Source organism: Hyperolius riggenbachi, chromosome 11 (genome assembly GCF_040937935.1).
Source record: "Hyperolius riggenbachi isolate aHypRig1 chromosome 11, aHypRig1.pri, whole genome shotgun sequence".
In the NCBI taxonomy this organism is placed as follows: domain Eukaryota; kingdom Metazoa; phylum Chordata; class Amphibia; order Anura; family Hyperoliidae; genus Hyperolius; species Hyperolius riggenbachi.
Window position 1 is genome coordinate 250,074,721 of NC_090656.1, and position 27,872 is coordinate 250,102,592.

The window sequence follows — 27,872 nt, forward strand, 5'->3', positions numbered from 1 at the left end:
ACCTGCCTCCGCCGGCGCGACTCCCGGGTCTCCGCTCTTCTTCTCCGTCTCCGCTCTGCTCTGGTCTCCGGCATGCTTCCCTTCTTCCTGTCTGGGGGAAGTTTAAACAGTAGAGCGCCCTCTACTGTTTATACTTCCTGCCGGGACAGGAAGAAGGGAAGCATGCCGGAGACCAGACCAGAGCGGAGACGGAGAAGAAGAGCGGAGACACGGGAGTCGCGCCGGTGGAGCAGGTAATGTATGCGGCTCTATTGCGTCGGTCGTCGGGCACTCAAACGCCGCTAGCGATGCGCTCTTTACCCGCGAGCGATCAACGGTTATTTTCCGCACGGCGCGATCGACGGGATCGGACGGAATGGATCGAAATTCGGCGTGTAGCGTGAACGATTGGCAGCAGATTCGATCCCAGTGATCGAATCTGCTGTCGAAACGGCGGCAAATCGGGCCAGTGTATGGCCAGCTTAAGTCCCCGGATAAAGGGTACGTATACAGTGGGGTTGATTCACTACAACAAATAGCGTGCCTTATCTGAGTTAACATGCCTTATTAGAGTTAACATGCTTTATCAGAGTACCATAGCGAGCGCTAGGAACTTATGTCTGCTAAATGGCAATGACGAGAGCTCCACCACGGGTAATGTCCACCTACGGGGAAGAAAAGCGCAGACCGCAACCGAAAACCACGGAAAGGAACTGAAATCCTGAACGTGTCGCCGCCACAGCACTGCCAAACGCGACGCCGCCGAAAGCTGGGCAGACGCCCGTGTGAACCAGCACTTACTGTAACAATATATGAAATCTGCGACACAAAAATTCTCTAAAACCGCTAGGCATGTTTAGAAAACCTCTCTGTACATGCCTAGAATCGCTCTGAAATCTGCTTCAAAAACCTCTAGCGTTTTGCGGATCTGCTGGAGGTTTTTGGTGTGCACTGGCCCTTAATGGTAGGGTTCTCAAACTTTGCACAGTTGGTTACTGGGTGACTGTGATTAATATCCAGGAAAATGGGTGGAGCCTACAAAAGCCAATCAAAATTCACCTATTGATTTTCAAGGGGAATATGTAATTGCTGCCATTCTGTTAATGGCATCCTCCTCCTCACATGTTGCCTAACTCAGACATATGAGGTGGTGTAACTTGCTTAGCGCCTTCATCTGGTTGTAGCAATAATGGCTGAACATCAGTGATTTCCCCACCAAATAATTTCTGCAAACTGACAAATATAGTGGATGTGGTAGTTGGAGTAGGGCTGGTGGCTGCAGAAGATGAGGTGTTCTCTGTTAAATAGTCAACCACGTCTTGACAATCTTGGGAGTTGATGGGACGTGCTTTCTTCTGAGTACTGTACTTTGGTCCAGGGCCGCACTAAATCACATCAGCACGACCTCGCACAGACCTGCTGGGTGGCCTTCCTCTACCTCTGCCTCTACCTGTTTTGTCCGTTTTGTCCATATCGGGGTGATGAAGTGAAAGGTATGCACTGACTTGACTAATACAATGTGCAGTCACACAGGTGCAATTAACAGGTATGCATGGAGTGGTATATCACACTACGTGCACTCACATAGGTAGGTGGGTGCACTGAAGTGAACAACAGGTAGGTATATGCAGTGATGGGTATTACAATATGCACCTGTCACACACAGACAGGTACCAGACAGGCACAGTGACACTGCGTGCGCTCATGTAGGGTGGGTGCACTGTGAACAACAGGTATGCAGTGATGGGTATTAGAAAGCTGCACCTGGCACAGTAGTAATTATACCACCAAGGGGCCAAAGGCCAGCTGCGACTGACAGACAGGGCTGTATAAAATGCAATTGGGCCACACACAAAAAAAAAATAGATCACAAAAACAAGATTAGCTCTCAAAAGAACTGTTGAGGGGTGCTTTTTTTAGCAATAACAATCAGCCAGGAGCAAGGCAGCTAACAAGCCTTCAAGAGCCTAACTAAGCTTTACCTATGAGAGTCTGCAGCAGCTCTCCCTTCTCTAATTACTGCAGGCACACGAGTGAGTCCAATGCCTGACGCTGCCTACCTTTTATATGGAGGGGGGGGGGAGTGGCTCCAGGAGGGAGTGTAGCCTGGTTGGCTACAATGTGCCTGCTGACTGTGATGTAGATTATCAAAGTTGACCCTAATGGTGCACTATGGGGGCGAACCAAACTTCCGGAAAAGTTTGCGGTTCTCCGCGATCGCGAACCCCGGAAGTTCGCCTGGAACCGTTCGCCGGTGAACCGTTTGGGCCATCTCTATTAGCTAGTATATATATATATATATATATATATATATATATATATATATATATATATATATATACTGTATATATATATATATATGTATATATATATATATATATATATATATATATATATATATATATATATATATATATATACTAGCTGGACGCCCGGCATTGCCCGGGTATGTATTTGGCTGGTGTTGGCTCTGCCCACTTTTCCTAACCCTAACACACAATTACTTAATGACCAAGTTTGTGAGCTTTGCGGTCTTTGGCATCAATAATTTGCAATGAAATAAAATTAATCTGATTGGATGTGGCTCCACCCCTTTTCTGAATTTGAACCCCAATCACCCAATGGCCAAGTGTACCAGGTACAGGTGATTAACAGTGCAAGAATGGCAGCAATTAAATATTCCCCTTAAAGATTAATAGGTGGATTTTGATTGGCTTTTGTAGGCTCCACCCACTTTTCTGAATGTTAATCTGAGTCACCCAGTGACCAACTGTGCAAAGTTTGAGAACCCTACCATTAACAGTGTAAGAATGGCTGCAGTTTACATTTGCGCAATGAAATTTGTATTTGGCTGGTGTTGGTTCTGCCTACTATTTCTAACCCTAACACACAATTACTCAAAAACCAAGTTTGTGAGCTTTGTGGTCTTTGGCATCAATAATTTGCATTGATATTAAACACATCTGATTGGCTGTTTGTGGCTCCACCCCTTTGTCTGAATTTGAACCACAGTCACCCAATGACCAACTGTACCAGGGTTAAGGCTTGTGCCATTAACAGTGCAAGAATGGTAGCAATTACATATTCCCCTTGAAAATCAATAGGTGAATTTTGATTGGCTTTTGTAGGCTCCACCCACTTCTCTGAATATTAATCCCAGTCACCAATTGTGCAAAGTTTGAGAACCCTACCATTAAAAGTGTAAGAATTGCTGCAGTTTACATTTTCTCAGTGAAATTTGCATTTGTCTCCGCCTACTGATGACTCGGCATTGCCCGATTATGTATTTTGCAGGTGCTGGCTGCGCCCACTTTTCCTAACCCTAACACACAATTAATCAATTACTCAATGACCAAGTTTGTGAGCTTTGCGGTCTTTGGCATCAATAACCTGCATTAAAATGAAACAAATCATATTGGCTGTGTGTGGCTCCACCCTGTTTTATGAATGTAAACCCCGGTCATGCAATGATCAACTGTACCAGGTTTGAGGCTTGTGCCATTAACAGTGCAAGAATGGCAGCAATGAAATATTCCCCTGAAAAATCAATAGGTAATTTTTGATTGCCTTTTGTAGGCTCCACCCACTTTTCTGAATATTAACCCCAGTCACCCAGTAACCAACTGTGCAAAGTTTGAGAACCCTACCATCAACAGTGTAAGAATGGCTGCTGTTTACATTTTCCCAGTAAAATTTGTATTTGTCTCCGCCCACTTATGATCCTGCGTTGCCCGCTTATGTATTTGGCTGGTGTTGGCTGTGCCCACTTTTCTAACCCTAACGCACAATTAATCAATTACTCAATTACCAAGTTTGGGAGCTTTGCGTGTTTGGCATCAATAATTTGCATTGGAATGAAACAAATCTAATTGGCTGTTTGTGGCTCCACCCACTTTCTGAAATTGAACCCCAGTCACCCAATGATCAACTGTACCAGGTTTGAGGCTTGTGCCATTAACAGTGCAAGAATGGCAGCAATGTAGATATTCTCCTTGAAAATCAATAGGTTAATTTTGATTGGCTTTTATAGACTCCACCCACTTTTCTAAATATTAATCCCAGTCACGCACCGACCAACTGCGCAAAGTTTGAGAACCGTAACATTAATAGTGTAGGAACGGCTGAAGTTTACATTTTCCCAGTGAAATTTGTATTTTTCTCCGCCCACTTATGACCCGGCGTTGCCCGCTTATGTATTTGGCTGGTGTTGGCTGTGCCTACTTTTCTAACCCTAACACACAATTAATCAATTACCAAGTTTGTGATCGTTGCGGTGTTTGGCCTCAATAATTTGCATTGAAATGTAACAAATCAGATTGGCTGTTTGTGGCTCCACCCCCTTTTCTGAAATTGAACCCCAGTCACCCAATGATCAACTGTAGCAGGTTTGAGGCTTGTGCCATTAACAGTGCAAGAATGGCAGAAATATAAATATTCCCCTTGAAAATCAATAGGTGAATTTTGATTGGCTTTTATAGACTCCACCCACCTTTCTGAATATTAATCCCAGTCACCCAACGTCCAACTGTGCAAAGTTTGAGAACCCTGCCATTAACAGTGTAAGAATGGCTGCAGTTTACATTTCCCAGTGAAATTTGTATTTGTCTCTGCCCCCTTTTTGGTTATGAGAATAAAAAGTATCCTATACGTTATTCCAGGTAATGTACTATGTGTGTGCCAAATTTCATTCCAATCCGTTCAGCCATTTTTGCGTGATCGAGTAACAAACATCCAAACATCCAAACATCCGAACTTTTCCATTTATAATATTAGTAGGATTAGCTCCTGTTGCTAATGGGGCTCAAAATCTATAATTTAAAAATCTATAATCTAAAATGACTATAAGGGGCCATTCGCACTTGTTCATACAATTTCCCGCATGTGCAAATTTGTGTTTGCATTTTTTGTTGGAGTATTTTTTTTCTATAAACATTCAGGCACATATGCGATTTTTCTGTTTGCAATGTTTCCGTATATGCCAACAAAGTTCATTTATATGTGTAAGTGTATCCAATGAACTTCAAAATTGAGTTGGATTTTTTTTCCGCAAAATGCGATTTTTATGCTTTGCCATTGGCTTGTTTTGAGGTTGAATTGCACATGAAAAAAGCCACGCAATTTTAAAATGCAGAGAATTTGTGAAACGCATAAAAACACACGGAGGAAATGAGACGCCATCGAAATACATTAGATGTCCGGCGAACACTATTTCAGCTCACGGTAAATTGTACGCAAATTCAAATGCGTGTCAATCACAGTGGCCATTGCGTTGCGCTCCCTGTGACACAGATTTGCAATGAAACGGGCAGTGTTGCTTCTGAATTTGCGTCAAAGTCATTTTCGCACTGAAATGTTATTTTCGATTTCGAGAAAATATTCACAAAAATACATTGGGCTTGATTCACAAAGCGGTGCTAACTGTTAGCACGCCTGTGAAAACCCCCTTAGCACATCTAAACAAGCTTTTCACGCGCAAAACTTTACGCGCGCAAAACTTTATGCGCGTACAACTTTACACGCGCACTGCACATTAAAGCCTATGGGACTTAGTGCGAGCATAGGACTTTGCTCGCGCAAAACTTTGCGCGCGATCTGATTCAGAAATTCGGTGCTAACCTACTTAGCACCCTGGTTAGCACGTCTAAAGACTTTAGACGTGCTAAGTAAGTTAGCACCGCTTTGTGAATCAAGCCCATTGTATTTTGCGAAAAATCTATATTTTTAGCACAAAAACTGAATATTTTTTACCACAAAAATTTGCGAAAATTGCAAAATGATTTTCGATGGCATTTTCACACGGAAATCTAATTAAACATTTTCGCAAAAATGAATGTGAAATTAATATCTGCATTTTCGCTCATCACTGGAAACAGGAAAGCCGAAACGCATGTTATCTGCCAGTCAATGAAAAATATCCTCACAGGTCACTCGTTTTACCATGCCGCACGCTGTTATAGTACAACACACAACGCCACATAGATGGTGCATTGCACGGCGGCAAGAACGGAATGCACTACTGGAAACCTAGCCGCAGAGTAGTGCACAACATTGTAGTTTCCAATGTTCCCTGTGGGGGGCACTGCTGTCTACGCAGAGAAGATGCTCGGAGCTTATAAGGGAACTAGAATCAGACTCAGCAGCATTTCCGCAATGACAGGTGTCCACATTTTTCTCCAGGAAAGTACAATAGAAAATGCTGAATAAGGTCCAGGGGGATTTTTGTTTATCAGTACAGGAAAAGCAGGAATCCTTTTGGTAAGAGAAGACTCGGCATGGCCAGAGGGCAACACGGGTCACGGCCCAGGGCGGCAAAGCTATTCTTTGAGGGATTTTTTTTTCAAAAAAAAAAACTTTTAGGAGAGAAAAAGTATTTTACAACATTTCAGCCTGACTGGTCATTGATTAAACTCTGACATAACATTCAGTAAAAACATGTTTTCCTACTTTCCATTACCCATACTGTTATCATATTTGTGTACAAGTAATATTGTCTGTTTCCAAATTACAAGTTCCCAAAGTACAGTTTATCTGCACTGAAAGCTGCCATTGCAATTCATTGCATAGCTGCTGTATTTATATATTACAATGTATCCAATGAGAATGTGTCTTCTCCTGTGTACACTTCTGGCTTGTATGCAGCTGAGGCACTGCTAGCAGTGTTTATATTATCTTGTTTGTTTTCTTATCAGCTGCTATTGTAATCACTTCCTCTAGCTGAGGAATGGCACTAAGTTTTACTGAAGAAGAAAGTGCTGTGTTTAACTGTTTGAAGGCTGTTCTGCTACCAGTGGTTGTTCTGGCAGTCCTTTTTTTTACTCACCTTTTTCTGAAAACCTCAGAATGGTCTTCTGTGCCTGCGCAGTAGAGCGGACCCGACAGAGATCGGTTATTTCCGCCTATCTTCGTGCTGAGAGTCACAACAGCGCCCCCACTGGAGCCAGGAAGGTAAATAAATCCGCGCTTGTCAAGCCATTATTGCCAGAGACTTCGGGGGAGCCAGCGCTGGACTGCCTGCAACTACAGGGGAGGGGGAAGCCTCATTGGGACCCTTAGGCTTCCCCCTCCCAAGGTATGTACCCCCTAGGGGAACTTTTTTTTCAGTACAGAGTCTCTTTAAGAGCGCCTACATCTGATGGCCCCATGAAAGTATTGCTAGGGGGCCCCATGATCTCTAGCTATGCTACTGGTGACCAGTTAACTACTACTAAGTCTAGGACATTGATTCTAAAACTAATCACAGTCACCTCTTTGGAACTAGTTTGTGGCATTTGATTGGGAGGATTGTCTGCATCCAAAATACTTAACCAGTTCCCCACCCCTGCATTGTGTATCTACGTCCCTGTGAACTTCATGTCAGCACCAGGGGCGTAGATACACGTGTCACGCTGTTTACATCGAGGCGTACCCCTTCCCCCCAGCTACCACCACTCCCACAAATCCCCCCCCCCATCTTAATCCCTTATTTCCCCCTCCTAGCTATATAACTATAGTTATCGTTTAAATAACAACATAAAAGTGACAGCATAAATAAAAATCATAAATAGTTACCTTAGGGACTCTTTAATATGTATGTTATTAGGGTATATCACTATTACTTTTGCAAATTAGGGCTTGTAATTACTGATCTAGTATAAGGAAACGCAAATGGGAAAAATACACCTTTATTTGCAAATAAAATATTTACATATACATGTGTCCCTCCATATACAGTCTGTACCTCTCGGTGTTACAAGCCCTACTGCATAGAGCCAAATTAATCCATGCCATGCACTGATGAGGATCAAACAATCCGAAACAGTCTGTATGCATGTTGGATTATTATGGCTCTGTACAAATTAACAAGCTGACACATCATTGCATTCCAGCGGTTCTGGAGGTGTGTTTAGCTTCTAAGGGTACAATGGTTAATTTGCATATATTCAGCAGTGGTGCCTGGGAGACATCTCGAGCTCACTCCAAGCTGAATTATCGCAAATTCTTTCTGTTTTAGGAAAGCAAACTTTTATTTTTCTTAACATCTTAGTAAGGGGGCTTTTAGGACCATTGTAGTCCCTTACACACTCCAATGAGTTCTGGGTCACTATGAGCTAGCTGGTTAGTCTGTACCTCTCCATATACATTGTACTAGGGGCAAAATGTAAACATTGTAAAAGGCGGGACAAACTAGGGATGGTCGGAATGCCAATTTCCGATTCCGCGATAAATCCGCATTGCCAATTACCGATTCCGCTTTCCGCTACCAATTTCCGCATTCCAATGCGGAATTTCCGCCGGAATTCGCGGAAATTCCGCCCAACTTTAACATTGATTCTCAAAAACTATAAGGTCTTTTTGAAAACTTTTTTTGCATCTTGTTCAGAAGATTCTGTTTAATAAACCCTGAAAATTTGGTGTTTCTAGGACTTACGGGGGTTTTGCTATTAACCGCTAAAGTCGGCGGATTTTTACTGTAATGTAAAATGCAGAAAATAGGCAGATGCAGATTTTCTGCATTTTACATTACAGTAAAAATCCATCGAATTTAGCGGTTAATAGCAAAACCCCCGTAAGTCCTAGAAACACCAAATTTTCAGGGTTTATTAAACTGATTCTTGTGAACAAGATGCAAATTTTTTTTCAAAAAGACCTTATAGCTTTTGAGAAAATTGATGTTAAAGTCGGGTGGAATTTTCACAATTTCCGGTGGAAATTTCCGCGAATTCCGGCGGAAATCTGCCTACTGCACTTGGCATTACCGATTTACGCATTACGATGCGGAAATACAATTTCCAATCGAAATTTCGGAAATTGCATTTCCGCGGAATCCGAATAAGCATCCCTAGGACAAACGAGCAAATAAAATGTGTCAGTTTTATCTGTCGCAGCACATTTTATTTTAAAGGTGTATTGGCTGAAAACTGAGAAATGATTTTTTTTCTTATTACTTCTTTTTAAAATGCAACTAAAATAAAATAATTCTTAGCAAAAAGTACAACCCAAAGAAAGCCTAATTTGTGGCGAAAAAAACAATGTATAGCTAATTTTGGTGTCATAAGTGGCGATAAAGTTATTGGCTAATACATGGGAGGAGCTTGAAATGTGAAAATAGCTCTGGTTTTTCAGGGGAAATAACCTGTGATGGGGAAGTGGTTAATCACACAGGTGATCAATTTGCAGAGAACACAGTTCTGCTGTTCCAATGGATTGATGCCATTGCTTTACCCAGAGGGCAACACTTATAAGTTTTGCCTGCCAGCAACCTCTCCCTCCACTCAGCAGCCCTTTAAGGCCATGGCCTATGTTGCCTTTGCAAAAAAACAGTCCTGATCACACACAGGGCCTATTGCTGATGAATTTGGAATATCCAGATCTTTAGGACTGGTTTCCACCAGGAGACCAGTTTCCAATTGGCAGGGCTGTTTTTAGGCAAAGGCATTCCAGGCCATTGCCTGGAATGCCATTGGTCCTGGGGGATGCCATGCCCCTGGATTAAGCCCCACCCCTAATGAAGCCCCACCCCCACAGGTGTCCTGAGGTGTCCTAAAGAGCAGCAGCAACGCAGGTCCATGGACAGCAGACAGTGGCGTAGCAATAGGGGATGATGAGGTTGCGACCACACCAGGGCCCCTGGACCAGAGAGGCCAACTAGGAGACCACCTTCATCCATCTTATTAGCTTTGCATTGGTGCTGTGCTGGTTGCGAAAACCTCTATATGTGCATTACATAGAAGCAATCCTTAACAATCTTATTACTCCTCTCTGACACTGCAGCTGTCCCCTCCCCTGCTTACACCTCTCTGACACTGCAGCTGTCACCTCCCCTGCTTACTCCTCTCTGACACTGCAGCTGTCCCCTCCCTGCTTACACCTCTCTGACACTGCAGCTGTCCCCTCCCCTGCTTACTCCTCTCTGACACTGCAGCTGTCCCCTCCCCTGCTTACTCCTCTCTAACACTGCAGCTGTCCCCTCCCCTGCTTACACCTCTGTGACACTGCAGCTGTCCCCTCCCCTGCTTACACCTCTCTGACACTGCAGCTGTCCCCTCCCCTGCTTACACCTCTCTGACACTGCAGCTGTCCCCTCCCCTGCTTACACCTCTCTGACACTGCAGCTGTCCCCTCCTCTGCTTACACCTCTCTGACACTGCAGCTGTCCCCTCTCCTGCTTACACCTCTCTGACACTGCAGCTGTCCCCTCCCCTGCTTACACCTCTCTGACACTGCAGCTGTCCCCTCCCCTGCTTACACTCTCTGACACTGCAGCTGTCCCCTCCCCTGCTTACACCTCTCTGACACTGCAGCTGTCCCCTCCCCTGCTTACACCTCTCTGACACTGCAGCTGTCCCCTCCCCTGCTTACACCTCTCTGACACTGCAGCTGTCCCCTCCCCTGCTTACACCTCTCTGACACTGCAGCTGTCCCCTCCCCTGCTTACACCTCTCTGACACTGCAGCTGTCCCCTCCCCTGCTTACACCTCTCTGACACTGCAGCTGTCCCCTCCCCTGCTTACTCCTCTCTGACACTGCAGCTGTCCCCTCCCCTGCTTACTCCTCTCTGACACTGCAGCTGTCCCCTCCCCTGCTTACACCTCTCTGACACTGCAGCTGTCCCCTCCCCTGCTTACACCTCTCTGACACTACGGCTGTCCCCTCCCCTGCTTACACCTCTCTGACACTGCAGCTGTCCCCTCCCCTGCTTACACCTCTCTGACACTGCAGCTGTCCCCTCCCCTGCTTACACCTCTCTGACACTGCAGCTGTCCCCTCCCCTGCTTACACCTCTCTGACACTGCAGCTGTCCCCTCCCCTGCTTACACCTCTCTGACACTGCAGCTGTCCCCTCCCCTGCTTACACCTCTCTGACACTGCAGCTGTCCCCTGCCTTGCTTACACCTCTCTGACACTGCAGCTGTCCTTGGTAGGTTTGGGGGGCTTTATATCAATACAGTGCTTTGGGCCCCATGTAAAACTCGTACTGGGGCCCCAAGCTCCTCAGCTACGCCACTGACAGCAGTCATTACAAGGTCTGCAAAATGTAAGATGCAGGCAGCCTCCACTGTGCCCCTCTGTGCCACCTTTGGGAACATAATCCCTCTGTCCCTCTTTCCTCCTTATTTGTCCCTCTTTCAGGTCTGATGTACACATCTGTGTAAATATATGAGTTCAATTGACTCTAAATTTTACTCCCACCCTTTAAATAGATATATTTATTATATTCAAATGTTAATAATATGGAAATCTAATGATGATAGCAAGGACCAGTATGGTTTAAATTGTAAAACAACACATTTTCTAACGAAATCTTTATGGTATGAGTGACTAGGGATGGATCAGGGGTGTGGCAGGGGCGTGGCATGAAGGGTACCTAAACCAAATGAAAAAAAAACTAGTTTCACTTACCTGGGGCTTCTACCAGCCTCCTGCATCAGTCCTGTGCCCACGCCGCTCCTCCACGAGCCTCCATTCCCCCGCTGCAGCTGAGTTTCGTTTTCACCTGTGGGGCCACTGCACCTGCGCAGCCCTGGCCGTCCATATACTTGTATGCGTTGCCATGCGCAGGAAACTATTGCTGATGGCAACGCATACAAGTATATGGATGGCCAGGGCTGCGCAGGTGAAGGTGAAAAGGAAACTTAGCCATGGCGGGAAAACAGAGGATCGTTGAGGAGTGGCGTGGGCTCAGGACCGCTGCAGGGGGCTAGTAAAAGCCCCAGGTAAGTAAAACCATTTGGTTTAGGTACACTTTAAGTGTCCCTCTTTCTTATCTCAAAAAGTTGTAAGCTATGAGATTTGGTCCACAGAGTGATCTGAATGGCAGGTCCTTTGTTAGCTAGGCAGCGTTGCCCCGCCCTTTTCGTATGCCTGGAAACGCTGCAGATCTGGGTGTAGTAGAAAAAGGCTCTTTAGGAAACGCTTCTTGTGCAGATGTTGCTTCCCGAGACAGTTTAGAAATAGTCAGTAATCACAAGGATTGCTCAGCCTGCTCTGCCCGTCCCTTCCGGCCATACACTGCGTTATATCTGGGCCGCAGACAGCCTATGTGTGTAACAGGAGATTTAGGAATTGGGTCCTTGGTGCATAATAAGATAAGACGGCGGAGACCATGTCAGTCACATCTCAGGTCTGCTATATATAACCATGGCTGCAGGGCTAATCCTCCAATCAGCTTAGCGCAGATACCTGCGGACGGAGATTAGTGTCCTACACGGCTGCAGAGTCTGATTTCAGGGCCATACGATGCCGGCATCGCTCAGAGGAGAATGCCGGGTGTCTGGCTACTACCAGCAGGGCCATACGATGCTGGAATCGCTCAGAGGAGAATGCAGGGTGTCTGGCTACTACCAGCAGGGCCATACGATGCTGGAATCGCTCAGAGGAGAATGCAGGGTGTCTGGCTACTACCAGCAGGGCCATACGATGCTGGAATCGCTCAGAGGAGAATGCAGGGTGTCTGGCTACTAAAAGCAGGGCCATACGATGCAGGCCTCACTCAGAGGAGAATGCAGGGTGTCTGGCTACTACCAGCAGGGCCATACGATGCCGGCATCGCTCAGAGGAGAATGCAGGGTGTCTGTCTACTACCAGCAGGGCCATACGATGCTGGCATCGCTCAGAGGAGAATGCAGGGTGTCTGGCTGCTACCAGCAGGGTCATATGATGCCGGCATCGCTCAGAGGAGGATGCAGGGTGTCTGGCTACTACCAGCAGGGTCATATGATGCCGGCATCGCTCAGAGGAGAATGCAGGGTGTCTGGCTACTACCAGCAGGGCCATACGATGCCGGCATCTCTCAGAGAAGAATGCAGGGTGTCTGGCTACTACCAGCAGGGCCATATGATGCCGGCATCGCTCAGAGGAGAATGCAGGGTGTCTGGCTGCTACCAGCAGGGCCATACGATGCCGGCATCGCTCAGAGGAGAATGCAGGGTGTCTGGCTACTACCAGCAGGGCCATACGATGCCGGCATCTCTCAGAGAAGAATGCAGGGTGTCTGGCTACTACCAGCAGGGCCATATGATGCCGGCATCGCTCAGAGGAGAATGCAGGGTGTCTGGCTGCTACCAGCAGGGCCATACGATGCCGGCATCGCTCAGAGGAGAATGCAGGGTGTCTGGCTACTACCAGCAGGGCCATACGATACCGGCATCACTCAGAGAAGAATGCAGGGTGTCTGGCTACTACCAGCAGGGCCATACGATGCCGGCATCACTCAGAGAAGAATGCAGGGTGTCTGGCTACTACCAGCAGGGCCATACGATGCCGGCATCACTCAGAGGAGAATGCAGGGTGTCTGACTACTACCAGCCGGGCCATATGATCCTGTGTCTGGCTACTACCAACAGAGCCATACGATCCTGGCATCGCTCAGAGGAGAATGCAGGGTGTCTGGCTACTACCAGCAGGGCCATACGATGCTGGCATCGCTCAGAGGAGAATGAAGGGTGTCTGGCTGCTACCAGCAGGGCCATACGATGCCGGCATCGCTCAGAGGAGAATGCAGGGTGTCTGGCTACTACCAGCAGGGCCATACAATGCCGGGATCACTCAGAGAAGAATGCAGGGTGTCTGGCTGCTACCAGCAGGGCCATACGATGCCGGCATCGCTCAGAGGAGAATGCAGGGTGTCTGGCTACTACCAGCAGGGCCATACGATGCCGGCATCGCTCAGAGGAGAATGCAGGGTGTCTGGCTACTACCAGCCGGGCCATACAATGCCGGCATCGCTCAGAGGAGAATGCAGGGTGTCTGGCTACTACCAGCAGGGCCATACGATGCCAGCATCGCTCAGAGGAGAATGCAGGGTGTCTGGCTACTACCAGCAGGGCCATACGATGCCGGCATCGCTCAGAGGAGAATGCAGGGTGTCTGGCTACGCTAGCCGGGCCATACAATGCCGGCATCGCTCAGAGGAGTATGCAGGGTGTCTGGCTACTACCAGCCGGGCCATACGATGCCGGCATCGCTCAGAGGAGAATGCAGGGTGTCTGGCTGCTACCAGCAGGGCCATACGATGCCGGCATCACTCAGAGGAGAATGCAGGTTGTCTGGCTAGTACCAGCAGGACCATACGATGCCAGCATCACTCAGAGGAGAATGCAGGGTGTCTGGCTACTACCAGCAGGGCCATACATGCTGGCATCACTCAGAGGAGAATGCAGGGTGTCTGGCTGCTACCAGCAGGGCCATACAATGCCGGCATCGCTCAGAGGAGAATGCAGGGTGTCTGGCTATTACCAGCAGGGCCATACGATGCCGACACCGCTCAGAGGAGAATGCAGGGTGTCTGTCTACTACCAGCAGGGCCATACAATGCTGGCATCGCTCAGAAGAGAATGCAGGGTGTCTAACTACTACCAGCAGGGCCATACGATGCCGGCATCGCTCAGAGGACAATGCAGGGTGTCTAGCTACTACCAGCAGGGCCATACGATGCCGGCATCGCTCAGAGGAGAATGCCGGGTGTCTGGCTACTACCAGCAGGGCCATACGATGCCGGCATTGCTCAGAGGAGTATGCAGGGTGTCTGGCTACTACCAGCAGGGCCATACGATGCCAGCATCGCTCAGAGGAGAATGCAGGGTGTCTGGCTGCTACCAGCAGGGCCATACAATGCCGGCATCGCTCAGAGGAGTATGCAGGGTGTCTGGCTGCTACCAGCAGGGCCATACAATGCCGGCCTCACTCAGAGGAGAATGCAGGGTGTCTGGCTACTAACAGCAGGGCCATACGATGCCGGCATCGCTCAGAGGAGTATGCAGGGTGTCTGGCTGCTACCAGCAGGGCCATACAATGCCGGCCTCACTCAGAGGAGAATGCAGGGTGTCTGGCTACTACCAGCAGGGCCATACAATGCCGGCATCGCTCAGAGGAGAATGCAGGGTGTCTGTCTACTACCAGCAGGGCCATACGATGCCGGCACCGCTCAGTGGAGAATGCAGGGTGTCTGGCTACTACCAGCAGGGCCATACGATGCCGGCATCGCTCAGAGGAGAATGCAGGGTGTCTGGCTACTACCAGCAGGGCCATACGATGCCGGCATCGCTCAGAGGAGAATGCAGGGTGTCTGGCTACTACCAGCAGGGCCATACGATGCTGGCATCGCTCAGAGGAGAATGCAGGGTGTCTGGCTACTACCAGCAGGGCCATACGATGCTGGCATCGCTCAGAGGAGAATACAGGGTGGCTACTACCAGCAGGGCCATATACGATGCCGGCATCGCTGATTCGCTCAGAGGAGAATGCATTGCGTCTGGCTACTACCAGCAGGGCCATGCGATGTCGGCAACGCTCAGAGGAGAATGCAGGGTGTCTGGCTATTACCAGCAGGGCCATACGATGCCGGCATCTCTCAGAGGAGAATGCAGGGTGTCTGGCTACTACCAGCAGGGCCATACAATGCCGGCATCATTCAGAGGAGACTGCAAGATGTCTGGCTACTACCAGCAGGGCCATACGATGCTGGCATCGCTCAGAGGAGAATGCAGGGTGTCTGGCTGCTACCGGCAGGACCATATGATGCCGGCATCGCTCAGAGGAGAATGCAGGGTGTCTGGCTACTACCAGCAGGACCATACGATGCCGGCATCGCTCAGAGGAGAATGCAGGGTGTCTGGCTACTACCAGCAAGGCAATATGATGCCGGCATCACTCAGAGAAGAATGCAGGGTGTCTGGCTGCTACCAGCAGGGCCATACGATGCCGGCATCACTCAGAGGAGAATGCAGGGTGTCTGGCTACTACCAGCCGGGCCATACGATGCCGGCATCGCTCAGAGGAGAATGCAGGGTGTCTGGCTACTACCAGCCGGGCCATACGATGCCGGCATCTCTCAGAGGAGAATGTAGGGTGTCTGGCTGCTACCAGCAGGGCCATACGATGCTGGCATCGCTCAGAGGAGAATGCAGGGTGTCTGGCTGCTACCAGCAGGGCCATACGATGCCAGCATCACTCAGAGGAGAATGCAGGGTGTCTGGCTACTACCAGCAGGGCCATACGATGCCGGCATCGCTCAGAGGAGAATGCAGGGTGTCTGTCTACTACCAGCAGGGCCATACGATGCTGGCATCGCTCAGAGGAGAATGCAGGGTGTCTGGCTGCTACCAGCAGGGTCATATGATGCCGGCATCGCTCAGAGGAGAATGCAGGGTGTCTGGCTACTACCAGCAGGGCCATACGATGCCGGCATCACTCATAGAAGAATGCAGGGTGTCTGGCTACTACCAGCAAGGCAATATGATGCCGGCATCACTCAGAGAAGAATGCAGGGTGTCTGGCTGCTACCAGCATGGCCATACGATGCCGGCATCGCTCAGAGGAGAATGCAGGGTGTCTGGCTACTACCAGCAGGGCCATACGATGCCGGCATTGCTCAGAGGAGAATGCAGGGTGTCTGGCTACTACCAGCAGGGCCATACGATGCCGGCATCGCTCAGAGGAGAATGCAGGGTGTCTGGCTACTACCAGCAGGACCATACGATGCCGGCATCACTCAGAGAAGAATGCAGGGTGTCTGGCTATTACCAGCATGGCCATACGATGCCGGCATCGCTCAGAGGAGAATGCAGGGTGTCTGGCTACTACCAGCAAGGCAATATGATGCCAGCATCACTCAGAGAAGAATGCAGGGTGTCTGGCTGCTACCAGCAGGGCCATACGATGCCGGCATCACTCAGAGGAGAATGCAGGGTGTCTGGCTACTACCAGCAGGGCCATACGATGCCGGCATCACTCAGAGGAGAATGCAGGGGGTCTGGCTACTACCAGCAGGGCCATACGATGCCGGCATCGCTCAGAGGAGAATGTAGGGTGTCTGGCTACTACCAGCAGGGTCATACGATGCTGGCATCGCTCAGAGGAGGATGCAGGGTGTCTGGCTACTACCAGCCGGGCCATACGATGCCAGCATCGCTCAGAGGAGAATGCAGGGTGTCTGGCTACTACCAGCAAGGCAATACGATGCCGGCATCATTCAGAGAAGAATGCAGGGTGTCTGGCTGCTACCAGCAGGGCCATACGATGCCGGCATCACTCAGAGGAGAATGCAGGGTGTCTGGATATTACCAGCAGGACCATACGATGCCGGCATCGCTCAGAGGAGAATGCAGGGTGTCTGGCTACTACCAGCAGGGCCATACGATGCCAGCATCGCTCAGAGGACAATGCAGGGTGTCTGGCTACTACCAGCAGGGCCATACGATGCCGGCATCTCTCAGAGGAGAATGTAGGGTGTCTGGCTATTACCAGCAGGGCCATACGATGCCGGCATCGCTCAGAGGAGAATGCAGGGTGTCTGGCTACTACCAGCAGGGCCATACGATGCCGGCATCGCTCAGAGGAGAATGCAGGGTGTCTGGCTGCTACCAGCAGGGCCATACAATGCCGGCCTCACTCAGAGGAGAATGCAGGGTGTCTGGCTACTACCAGCAGGGTCATACGATGCCGGCATCGCTCAGAGGAGAATGCAGGGTGTCTGGCTACTACCAGCAGGACCATACGATGCCGGCATCACTCAGAGAAGAATGCAGGGTGTCTGGCTATTACCAGCATGGCCATACGATGCCGGCATCGCTCAGAGGAGAATGCAGGGTGTCTGGCTACTACCAGCAAGGCAATATGATGCCGGCATCACTCAGAGAAGAATGCAGGGTGTCTGGCTACTACCAGCAGGGCCATACGATGCCGGCATCGCTCAGAGGAGAATGTAGGGTGTCTGGCTATTACCAGCATGGCCATACGATGCCGGCATCGCTCAGAGGAGAATGCAGGGTGTCTGGCTACTACCAGCAGGGCCATACAATGCCGGCATCGCTCAGAGGAGAATGCAGGGTGTCTGGCTACTACCAGCAGGGCCATACGATGCCGGCATCGCTCAGAGGAGAATGTAGGGTATCTGGCTACTACCAGCAGGGTCATACGATGCTGGCATCCCTCAGAGGAGGATGCAGGGTGTCTGGCTACTACCAGCCGGGGCATACGATGCCAGCATCGCTCAGAGGAGAATGCAGGGTGTCTGGCTACTACCAGCAAGGCAATACGATGCCGGCATCATTCAGAGAAGAATGCAGGGTGTCTGGCTGCTACCAGCAGGGCCATACGATGCCGGCATCACTCAGAGGAGAATGCAGGGTGTCTGGATATTACCAGCAGGACCATACGATGCCGGCATCGCTCAGAGGAGAATGCAGGGTGTCTGGCTACTACCAGCAGGGCCATACGATGCCGGCATCGCTCAGAGGAGAATGCAGGGTGTCTGGTTGCTACCAGCAGGGCCATACTATGCCGGCATCGCTCAGAGGAGAATGTAGGGTGTCTGGCTATTACCAGCATGGCCATACTATGCCGGCATCGCTCAGAGGAGAATGCAGGGTGTCTGGCTGCTACCAGCAGGGCCATACGATGCCGGCATCGCTCAGAGGAGAATGCAGGGTGTCTGGCTACTACCAGCAGGGCCATACGATGCCAGCATCGCTCAGAGGACAATGCAGGGTGTCTGGCTACTACCAGCAGGGCCATACGATGCCGGCATCTCTCAGAGGAGAATGTAGGGTGTCTGGCTATTACCAGCAGGGCCATACGATGCCGGCATCGCTCAGAGGAGAATGCAGGGTGTCTGGCTACTACCAGCAGGGCCATACGATGCCGGCATCGCTCAGAGGAGAATGCAGGGTGTCTGGCTACTACCAGCAGGGCCATACGATGCCGGCATCACTCAGAGAAGAATGCAGGTTGTCTGGCTAGTACCAGCAGGGCCATACATGCTGGCATCACTCAGAGGAGAATGCAGGGTGTCTGGCTGCTACCAGCAGGGCCATATGATGCCGGCATCGCTCAGAGGAGAATGTAGGGTGTCTGGCTGCTACCAGCAGGGCCATACGATGCTGGCATCGCTCAGAGGAGGATACAGGGTGTCTGGCTGCTACCAGCAGGGCCATACGATGCCGGCATCACTCAGAGAAGAATGCAGGGTGTCTGGCTACTACCAGCAGGGCCATACGATGCCGGCATCGCTCAGAGGAGAATGCCGGGTGTCTGGCTGCTACCAGCAGGGCCATACGATGCCGGCATCGCTCAGAGGAGAATGCCGGGTGTCTGGCTGCTACCAGCAGGGCCATACGATGCCGGCATCTCTCAGAGAAGAATGCAGGGTGTCTGGCTGCTACCAGCAGGGCCATATGATGCCGGCATCGCTCAGAGGAGAATGTAGGGTGTCTGGCTGCTACCAGCAGGGCCATACGATGCTGGCATCGCTCAGAGGAGGATGCAGGGTGTCTGGCTGCTACCAGCAGGGCCATACGATGCCGGCATCACTCAGAGAAGAATGCAGGGTGTCTGGCTACTACCAGCAGGGCCATACGATGCCGGCATCGCTCAGAGGAGAATGCCGGGTGTCTGGCTGCTACCAGCAGGGCCATACGATGCCGGCATTGCTCAGAGGAGTATGCAAGGTGTCTGGCTACTACCATGGGCCATGACCTAGGGCACTAGGAAAGCAAGGGGTGGGAAGCAGGCTGGCACATTAAGACAGTTAACTACTGAAAATGTATACCGCAGCAGTCGCAAACCCGGTCCTCGGCCACCCTTCTTCCACAAGGGCGAGCAGTGGAGCACTGGACCAGGGGGAGACGAGAGCACAGGACCAAAGGAACAAACAGGACAGGGGAGCACACAGGATGGGTGGTGCACAGGATGGGTGGGTTGGGGAGCGGAGTGAGTGAGTGGGCCTTGGGCAATAAAATGTTCAAATCTGGTCCTGGCTGTATATACTAAATACAGCTCTTAGAGTGCGCCAAATGTCATTGCGTCCCCTCTGTGCATTGCTTGTCTGTGGGACGATCTGCTGCATCTCCTCTCTCGATCTGTCGCTATCCGTCCGCTGTCTCTCAATCATGGCTCTAATTTGTAATCATGTTTAATAAACAGCGGGATATATTTATAGTGTGGGAAGCGCGTGTTGATAAAACATGACTAATGATCTCTTTGCAGCGTGATGACCGGGAGACACGGGTGATGATGAGGTGACTGCTGAGCTGCAAGGCCGGGACAAGCAGAGGCAACAGAGGCAGCTACAGTACCCAAATATGGCTATACGCCGGTTACGTTCTCTCTGTCTTCTGTGTATGGTCCTCTAGTGATGAGGGGAAGGTTCTACAAAACATCCATACCGACCCAGGCAGGGGATTCAGACCCGCCTAACAAGCCCCCTACCTGCTGCCTGCCAGTTAATTGAGTGGCAGCTACTAGAGTTCTTGTGTCTGTCCTTTCCTGGATCAGTTGAAATTTTCTTGGAGAATTTTTCCTCATCCACATTACCCACTTAAAGGGAACCCGAGGTGAAAGGGATATGGAGGCTGCCATATTTATTTCCTTTTAAACAATACCAGTTGCCTGGCAGTACTCCTGATCCTATGTCTCTTATAGTTTTAGCCATTGACCATGGAACAAGCATGGAGCAGATCAGGTACTCTGGCTCAGCTGACTCAGATTTTACTTGATTAGCCATATGCTTGTTCCAGGGTTTTGACTCAGACTACTTATGCCAGAAGATCAACAGGGTGGCCAGGCAACTGGCATTGTTTACACAGAAATAAATATGTCAGCCTCCTTATCCCTCTCACCTCGGGTTCCCTTTAAAGCGGACCTGAACTCATAGATAAGCAACAGCATAATAACCTTAAAAGAAAAACATTTCTTTATTACAGCTGATACAATAAATCTGCCGTGTGTCTACTTCCTGCTTTCATGGAAGCAGACATATTGTTAAAGAGAACAGAGATGAAGCACACTCATGTATTTTACCATGTATGTCAGTGGGAACATTAGAGAAAACACCTACCCTGCTCTCTGTTTCATTCTGCACTGCACAGCTTGCTTCTTATCAACCTGATAAAATTCCTGACTGAGCATTCAGTCTGGCTTTGCTCAGGAATTATTATAGCTGAGTCTCTGTTCTCTGGTGTCTTTTAAAGCCCAAGCCTGCCCCCTTCTGGCTCTGCTCAGGAATCATTATAGCTCAGTCATTATAGCAAAGCGAGACTGAATGCTCAGTCGGGGATTTTATCAGGTTGATAAGAAGCAAGCTGTGCAGTGCAGAATGAAACAGAGAGCAGGGTGTTTTCTCTAATGTTCCCACTGATATACATGGTAAAATACATGAGGGTGCTTCGTCTCTGGTTCTCTTTAAAAGAGAACTTTAGTGAGAGGTATAAGGAGGCCGCCATTTGTTTTCCTTTTAAGCCATACCAGTTGCCTGGCTATCCTGCTGACCCTCTGCCTCTACTTTCAGCCATAGCCCCTGAACAAGCATGCAGCAGATCAGGTGTTTCTGACGTTATTGTCAGATATGACAAGATTAGCTGCATGCTTCTTTCTGGTGTGATTCAGACACTACTGCAGCCAAACAGACCAGCAGGGCTGCCAGGCAACTGGTATTTCTAAACAGAAAATAAATATGGCAGCCTCCATGTACCTCTCACTAAAGTTCTCCTTTAACACTGTGTTTACAAATTAGCTGCTCTGCCGTGGAAAAGGAGATTCCTGAGCTGACACAGCTGAGAGATCTAAATACATACAGGGTGCATTGCAAGAGTTCAGCTTTGCTTTAACCACTTCACTACTAATGGGTTTTTCCACTTCTGGACAAGAGCAATTTTCCCCTGTGAGCGCTCCTTCCATTCATTCACCTATAACTTTATTACTACTTATCACAACAAAATGATGTATATCTTGTTTTTTATCGCCACTAATTAGGTTTTTTGTTGGGTGGTACATTTTGCTAAGAATTATTTTATTCTAAATGCATTTTAACTGGAAAAATAAGAAAATTTTGAAAAATTCCTTATTTCTCAGTTTTCTGGCCATGACAGTTTTAAAATAATACATGCTACTGTAATTAAACCCTACAAATTTTATTTCCCCATTTGTCCCGGTTAGCGCAACGCTTACAATATTTCCATAGTACAATGCATGGCGCCAATATTTTATTTGGAAATAAAGGTGCATTTTTTCAGTTTTGCGTCCATCACTAATTACAAGCCCGTAGTTTCAAAATTAACAGTAATATACCCTCTTGACACACATATTAAAAAAAGTTTAGTCCCTAAGGTAACTATGTATTTTTTTTAATTGTCATTTTTTTATGTAAAAGTTTTATTTGGGTAATTATGGGAGAGTGTGGGGGGTAAGGGGTTCATTTTAAATGTAAGTGTGGGACTTTTTATTAAAATAAATCTATGTACGGTAGGTGTAATTCTACTATTTAACCACAAGGTGTCCTCGTACAGTAATGCGTGGACGTGTTACTTCCTTAGTTTCGATGACCGCAGACATCTCATTGATGCCAGTGATCATTGACACGGGAACTTACGCTGGATCCACACCATACAATTTTTGGGCAGATTTACCTGCCAGATCGATTAATTGCAGCATGTCCGATCTGAGGATCGATCATTTTTTTTAGCTATTTTCTGATCGATTTCCATAGAAATAAACGGAAATCGATCAGAAAATCGCTCAAAAAATCGATCAATCCTCAGATCGGACATGCTGGAAATAATCGATCCGGCAGGTAAATCTGCCAAAAAATTGTATGGTGTGGATGCAGCTTTAGTTTAATAAATAAGAACTGCGTTCCAGTTTCTCAGTTTCCTGCCTTTTCCTATATCATCCACTGTTGTAGTCATGGTAACCGTATATTGTTGGGGGTTAGGGTGCATTACATTTGCATGCAATGCAGAATTATCATCCTCTCACTGGCCACTTCCAGCAAACATACATCTAAAGCTCCGCCTCTATTCGGGACACCTGCCATCACACTAGGTTGTCACCACAGATGATCGCAATGGATGGTTTCAGGTGACATAAATCCAGTATGTAACGTAAGTATGTAGATTTATCGCATGCGGCAGAACTGGGTCATACCTTCACAGACATACAGAAGGGCGCACAGGGAAAGTGTTGTGACTGGTAATATGAGTGATGTATGAAATCTCTGCTTAGAGGAGTGTCTGGAACATGCTAATCCAGCGGATCCCAGTCTAATAAGTGATTACCGTCCGCGCACAACATATAATTACCTGCACTCTGCGCAGTGCGCGGGACATCGCTGATTAGAGCAGGGCAGGTGTGGGGCGTTCAGAGGCGAAAGAAAGGGATTGTGGGTAATGACAGCGCTCCCTATTTTTATGTCTGGACTCCTGTCTGACCTGATGCACGTCACATACATGTCACACGTTCCCAATCACGCTCCCCGCACATCCCAGTCTACGGCCGCCGTCTTATTTTATCACAACATTTAAAGATAAAGTTTTCATAAAAAACATTGTAGTTTTATTAAACTGGATGCCTTCCACGTGAATTTATAATTAGGGCCATATACAGCATCCCTCCCATTGCACATGCAGCCCCCTCTTCCATCTGTAACATACATATACAGCTGCCCCCTCCCATTCCATGTGCAGCCACCTCTTCCATGTGATCCGTGTACAGCAGCCCCTCCCATTCCATGTGTAGCCCCCTCTTCCATGTGTAACATCCGTGTACAGCAGCCCCCTCCCATCCCATGTACAGCCCTCTCTGCTCTCTTCCATGTGTAACATCCATGTACAGCAGCCCCTCCCATTCCACGTGCAGCCCCCTCTTCCATGTGTATCATCCGTGTACAGCAGCCCCTCCCATTCCATCTGCAGCCCCCTCTTCCATGTGTAACATCCATGTACAGCAGCCCCCTCTCATCCCATGTGCAGCCCTCTCTTCCATGAGTAACATCCATGTACAGCAGCCCCTCCCATTCCATGTGCAGCCCCCTCTTCCATGTGTATTATCCATATACCGCAGCCCCTCCCATTCGATGTGCAGCCCTCTCTTCCATGTGTAACATCCATGTACAGCAGCCCCTCCCATTCCATGTGCAGCCCTCTCTTCCATGTGTAACATCCATGTACAGCAGGCACTTCCATTCCACGTGCAGCCCCCTCTTCCATGTGTATCATCCATGTACAGCCTCCCTCCCATTCCATCTGCAGCCCCCTCTCTCATGTGTAACATCCATGTACAGCAGCTCCTCTCATTCCATGTGCAGCCCCCTCTTCCATGTGTATCATCCATGTACAGCAGCCCCTCCCATTCCATCTGCAGCCCCCTCTTCCATGTGTAACATCCATGTACAGCAGCCCCTCCCATTCCATCTGCAGCCCCCTCTTCCATGTGTAACATCCATGTACAGCAGCCCCCTCTCATCCCATGTGCAGCCCTCTCTTCCATGTGTAACATCCATGTACAGCAGCCCCTCCCATTCCATGTGCAACCCCCTATTCCATGTGTAACATCCATGTACAGCAGGCACTCCCATTCCACGTGCAGCCCCCTCTTCCATGTGTATCATCCATGTACAGCAGCCCTTCCCATTCCATGTGCAGCCCCCTCTTCCATGTGTATCATCCATGTACAGCAGCCCCTCCCATTCCATCTGCAGCCCCCTCTTCCATGTGTAACATCCATGTACAGCAGCCCCTCCCATTCCATCTGCAGCCCCCTCTTCCATGTGTAACATCCATGTACAGCAGCCCCTCTCATCCCATGTGCAGCCCTCTCTTCCATGTGTAACATCCATGTACAGCAGCCCCTCCCATTCCATGTGCAACCCCCTATTCCATGTGTAACATCCATGTACAGCAGGCACTCCCATTCCACGTGCAGCCCCCTCTTCCATGTGTATCATCCATGTACAGCAGCCCTTCCCATTCCATGTGCAGCCCCCTCTTCCATGTGTATCATCCATGTACAGCAGCCCCTTCTCATTCCATGTGCAGCTTCCTCTTCCATGTGTACCATCTATGTACAGCAGCCCCTCCCATTCCATGTGCAGCCCCCTCTTCCATGTGTAACATCCAGAGCCGGGACAAGGTCCTCCAGCACCCAAGGCTGAGACACCAAAGAGCGCCCCTCCACCCCTCCCACCCAGCTGTCACACACTGATTGCTATTACACTAAGAGGCGCCACAGGGCCCACAACCTCCCCAACACCTTAATATCTAGTTATCTGGCTTGCAGTCACTGCCATGTATCCCCTTTTCTTATTTATTTCTGCTTCAAACACAATTAGGAATGACAGGTGAATGAATTCTGCGCCCCCCCCCTACTCTGCGCCCTGAGGCTGGAGCCTCTCCAGCCTATGCCTCGGCCCGGCCCTGGTAACATCCATGTACAGCAGCCCCTCCCATTCCATGTGCAGCTCCCTCTTCCATGTGTAACATCCATGTACAGCAGCCCCTTCTCATTCCATGTGCAGCTCCCTCTTCCATGTGTACCATCTATGTACAGCAGCCCCTCCCATTCCATGTGCAGCTCCCTCTTCCATGTGTAACATCCATGTACAGCAGGCACTCCCATTCCATGTGCAGCCCCCTCTTCCATGTGTAACATCCATGTACAGCAGCCCCTTCTCATTCCATGTGCAGCTCCCTCTTCCATGTGTATCATCCATGTACAGCAGCCCCCTCCCATTCCATGTGCAGCCCCCTCTTCCATGTGTAACATCCATGTACAGCAGCCCCTTCTCATTCCATGTGCAGCCCCCTCTTCCATGTGCACCATCTATGTACTGCAGCCCCTCCCATTCCATGTGCAGCCCCCTCTTCCATGTGTAACATCTGTGTACAGCAGCCCCCTCCCATTCCATGTGCAGCCCCCTCTTCCATGTGTACCATCTACGTACAGCAGCCCCCTCTCATTCCATGTGCAGCCCCTCTCTAAAATATATGCAGCAGCCCCTTTTTTATGTCCAGCTACCCCTTTGCCCCTGTGGACAGCAGTCACCCTAGGTTGGGGCCTTTGTGGACAGAGGAGGTAGTACTAGTAGTAGTAGCAGCGTCAGTAGTAGTAGCAGTGTATGTGTGCCACTACACTTGCCAGCCTGATGGAAGATTTGCAGGACTGGAGTATTGCTGTATATGTGATGCTGCAGAGATGGTCCAGGCCCTGGTGCCAGCACAGCATCCACGAGTCAGGCAGTGCCAGCCTCCAGCACTACAGTCATGACACATTGTCGCTCTCCAGGAACACTAGCAGAGTGTGAGCACACAGGAATACACATCGGCAGCAGCACCACCTGTGTGCCCTCCTGGCTGCCTGCTTCTGTTATTTGCAATAAAGAGGACCTGTAACCGAGGATTCAACTTCACCCCAATCAGGAGCTGATACCCCCCTTTCCCACAATAAATCTTTACCTTTCCTCTAATTGGTCATCAAGGGGTGTGATGTCACCCTCCAATTCCTGTTCCCTTTGCAGCAGTTTACCATCCAGCCTCAGATCCTGAGGGCCCTTTCACACCGAGGAGGTGCGGGTTTTTTTTTACCGCACCCCACCGTCGTGCAATGAAAGTCTATGGAGACTTTCATACTGTAGCGTTACTGTGTGACGGAAGTGACGTTTTTGCCACATCTCCGACGCAGGTCAAGAACTACGTTACTGTGCGGCTTCTGCGCCGAGTTGCGGCGATTTGCGTTGGCCCAGAAGTCATGTTAGTCTATGGCGATGCGTGGATTTGTAAATAAATTACTGACGCAACGTCGTGGTGCGCATGCGTGGAAGCTTATTTTAACAATACGCTTAAGTGCACTTCCGCATACCCGAAGCAGGAAGTGACGGCAAGCAAGCGTCACACGCACGTCACTTCCTGCTCGGCCGGCGGACAGACAGGGAACAATGTGCAATAGTGCGGTGTTCCCTGGAGGACTGTTTTTGACGGTGCGATGCATTGCCACCAATTCGCAATAAGTGTGCAAATACGCAAGTCTAACTCTAGCTAAATCCTGTGGGAAAAAGGGTTAATTCAACATCCTTTTTAGAGTTAGCAAAATAACAATATCGATAAAACAGTTATGAAAAGCCTAGATACTTGATAGAATATGGATACCGGCTTCCTCCAGACCGTGGCAGGAAGGAGGTGCCCTTGGTGCCGCTCCGCAGGCTCCCGGTGGTCTCCGGTGGCGCGCCTGACCTGGCCAGGCCGGCGGCCAGGTCGGGCTTCTTCTGCGCTCCAATCTGCGTCTCACTGGTGCGCGCTGACGTCATCGGACGTCCTCCGGGCTGTACTGCGCAGGCTCAGAATATACCTGACTGGGGGACTTGGGATGATGCTACTCACTGTATTCGGTGTACAATGCTAAACCTGAAGGTATTTGGAGGCGTACGGTCTTGTTTGCTGTATTTTAACGTCATTCTGTTTGATTTCCTCCAGGCATTTGGTTTTGGCCGTGGCGAAAGATGTCACCCCACCCACCGGCAGTACCGATTGTATTATCAAAGTGGTATCAAGTCACCGAAGTCCAAGATGACCTAAGAGATGGACTACTCATTCCAGACAGTCCAGTGTCATCATGACAGATGACAGGAAGTCAAGGAAGTCCTGAGACTTCTCAGCCCACCTATGTCTGGAGGGCAGGAGCACCAGGTGCAGGGGGAGAAGTATGCACAGAATGACAGTGTGGGGTCACTAATCTCCTGGGGAATTTGAGTCATTCCAGAGGGACTCCGGATTACTGTTTGGGAGAGACAGCTATACAACCCTTCAGACAGCGGTAAAATCAATCCTGTATTGACAGGACATGACTACAAAAAAGACTGAATATTATTGAGTTCCTGACTTCTGATCTCACAGTTTCTTTGTTGATTTTTTTTTTAACAATTTAGAGGTATTGCAAATTATGGGCTGCATTGCAAATCTATGCTATCAACGATTTGCAAGGTAATATTTTAGAAACGCAAAGCATGCTGGATCCACACGCACAGTTTATGCGATTTTTTGTGACAGCTGCCCTTTTTTCTTGATAAACAATTGTGATCTTGTGTAACGTTGTTTAAAAATAAAATCAGATAAACAATGTTTAGCGGTGTGTCGCGATCACAACTGTCTTAT

General features: G+C 49.2%; 1 long non-coding RNA gene across 1 annotated transcript; it reads left to right on the forward strand.

Annotated features, from left to right (window-relative positions):
- Positions 1–22,745: 22,745 nt before the first annotated feature.
- LOC137538455 (uncharacterized) lies at positions 22,746–27,611 on the forward strand. The gene is made up of 2 exons (XR_011024794.1): positions 22,746–22,832; positions 27,195–27,611. It is a non-coding gene; the product is annotated as an uncharacterized lncRNA (long non-coding RNA).
- The last annotated feature ends 261 nt before the right edge of the window (positions 27,612–27,872 follow it).